This window comes from Gouania willdenowi, unplaced genomic scaffold (genome assembly GCF_900634775.1).
Source record: "Gouania willdenowi unplaced genomic scaffold, fGouWil2.1 scaffold_420_arrow_ctg1, whole genome shotgun sequence".
Lineage (NCBI taxonomy): Eukaryota > Metazoa > Chordata > Actinopteri > Blenniiformes > Gobiesocidae > Gouania > Gouania willdenowi.
The window spans coordinates 183,792-186,997 of record NW_021145181.1 but is presented as its reverse complement, the minus strand read 5'-3'; positions in this window follow the sequence as shown (position 1 = coordinate 186,997).

Here is a 3,206-nt window from a genome sequence, read left to right as displayed (position 1 = left end):
GTTTTAAATCAGTACCATTTTTAAAATAAGTTTTTCCATTTTTACTCTTAATCAATTACTTTAATTTATTGGTATTTCAACAGTATTTAACATGTGTGGATAGTATTTATTTTCCCAGTCTTAACAAAGAAACTAATATTTTTAATTATTTTTAACCACGTTTTTAACAAAATCAGATTGTTAAAAGTAAGTTAACTCAATACTTTAACTCAGGTATTAATAAACAGTTTTAAACCACAGCATTTTTAAGCAATGTAAATACTTTTTAAACTACTTATCAAACCAATTACTTTTAACCATTTTATCTTAGCTCATTTATCAGACTCAATTTTCCAAACTTTACAAATAAATAAATAATTCAATTTAAGTTTCCAAACTAAATGGTGTTTAAGTCTAAGTTTCCTGATTTGTTTTGAAATAAATGTCCTAGAAACAGGAGTTTATATGAAACCTGTGGTTATTTAGAGGTTCTTACCAGATGTTCATTCAAACATTAAAGGTAGGGTAGGTGATTTTCGAAAGCTAGCATGAATGTAGCTTCCCCGACGGCTCCGCCTTTACCCCCCTCCCCCATCCCCTCTGTGGTTTGTCTCACTCACATGCATGCTCACAGCTGCTGCAGAAGAGGAGCTCAGCTTATCGCTTGCATTGTGTAGAAACGTTGTTGTCTCATGTCTCATTCAGCAGTAAGTAAACATTAAACTTTATCATTATATATGTTAAAAAACGTGACCAAAAACTCTGTTTTTACTCTGTCAGCAGTGACGCACTTTCAGTGTGAGCTCGTGCAAGTGAGGGATCGAGAACGAGCAGGGAGACGTGATTGGTTAAAAAAAACAGTTCCTTTTTTTTCCTTTGGTTGAAGTTTTTACAAGTTTACAGCTGCTACAGATGATGGATTTTCTTTGTTCCTTTTTCAGAGCACATAAGATCTTAATTTCTGTCTGCAGTAGTTTATATATGGTACAGCAGTAGTTCATATATGGTACCACAGTAGTTCATATGTGGTACCGTAACAGTTCATATATGGTACAGCAGTAGTTCATATATGGTACCGCAACAGTTCATATATGGTACCACAACAGTTCATATATGGTACCACAGTAGTTCATATGTGGTACCGTAACAGTTCATATATGGTACCGTAACAGTTCATATATGGTACCATAACAGTTCATATATGGTACCGTAACAGTTCATATATGGTACAGCAGTAGTTCATATATGGTACCGCAACAGTTCATATATGGTACCACAACAGTTCATATATGGTACCACAGTAGTTCATATGTGGTACCGTAACAGTTCATATATGGTACCGTAACAGTTCATATATGGTACCATAACAGTTCATATATGGTACCGTAACAGTTCATATATGGTACCACAACAGTTCATATATGGTACCGTAACAGTTCATATACAGTATGGTACAGCAGTAGTTCATATGTGGTACCGTAACAGTTCATATATGGTTCCACAGTAGTTCATATATGGTACTGCAGCAGAAAGCGGCCACCGGTCTTATTTTATCATCAATTTACAACATTAAACAAATGCGTCAATTCAAATTTTTGTAATGAACATTATCAGTTATGTTACTAATAATTTTTGCATTATTGTTTATGTTACACACTTTGTGTTTGTTCCGAATTAAATCAAATCAAGATCTGATCGTAGTGTACGATCACGTCACTATTGATAAATACTGAAGCGTGTGATATTAGTTGAACACACGCTGTCGGCTCAGATCTGAACGTATCAATGGTTGATAAATCAGGACCATGATGTGTTAAAAAAACAGCAGTTACTGACAGTGTGTGATTGATGAGGTTCAGTGTGTATCAATAACACACACATATTGATCAGTAAAGCCTTCATTAGTGGAGCTTTAACACACTGAGAGGCTGAGGGATGAGATTGTCATTGTTCCAGAAACTTCTCTGCCTTTCTTCATCTCTGTTTCCTCGCTGTAGAAAACTTCAGTGTCTGGAATAATATGGAAAGTTGAGAGACGTGGGAGGAAGTAGTTTGTGTGAGACAGACTAGACAGGTCACCTCCTCCACATGGTGGACACGTTCAAAGGAAACAGCTCATTGTTCTTTACCTGTGAGGTGTCACACAGACACTAGAGAAAGTCTTTATTTTACAGCTGGACTTTAGAGTTTAGCTCCATCAGTTACCATGGTAGCACAGTCTGTGGTCAAACCATGTAATAAACTTCCATTCTATATTTTCCCACCATCTACAGCTTTAATGTGGTTATTTAACCCTCATATTACATTTGGGGTCAATTTGACCCCATTCAATGTTTAAATTAAAAAAATAATAGTTGTTTTGTTTTTGTTTTACTTTGTCTGCACATGATGTCAAAGGTCAACACTACATGAAGTACAATCTTTTAAAGACAGAAATGCATGTTTTATTATTGCAATTAAATAAATGACAATCACCAGTCCTCCTTAAGTAAGGGTAAGAAATACTTTATTATAGGGAGGATGTAAAACAAGAGGGTATTGTTACACCTGGGTGAGGGGGGAAGGGAACAGGGAAGAGGGAGTCAGGGTAGGACAATAGAAGGGGTGGGGAAGAGTTGACTGTTTTAAGGTGAGAGTAAAATGTGATGTTATTTTTGTGCTTTTTGTGTTGTGTAATCAGTTCAGCCAGTTTGGTGACAAGTGTGTAAATATAAGGTGGTGACACAGCACTTAGCTTAAGTAAAATGGTGGTGGGCGTGAACAAAGGGAAGGAGTGAGTGGTTATACTTAAAACTGGTATTTGGGATCAACGTGTCTAAGCCCAGTACGAGTGCAATAACCATTTCTGAGAACCCAGGCGCCGCCCCAGGCCCGAAGAAAAAAAAATGATAATAATAATAGATGACTTTATTTTTTCTGCTTCATATTTCATGACTTTTCCTCGTTTTATGGGTTCAATTGATTAAGCATAAAATTACCATGATGATGTTTTTCAATGTGCTGAAATAAAATATTTATCATTCCTGCTCTATCAGCTGTAGAGGACACTCTGATGTTCTCCATCATCTGTTTCTAGTGCTCTCTCTCTCTCTCTGAAAAGCTTTACCATCAATGAGGTTTTGGAACAGCTCTTTCACAGTGAAAGTGACGTAGAGGAGAATGTGTCTGAGACAGAGGACTTCATAGTGAACAACATCAAATCTGTTACATAAAAAGGAGATAAAAAT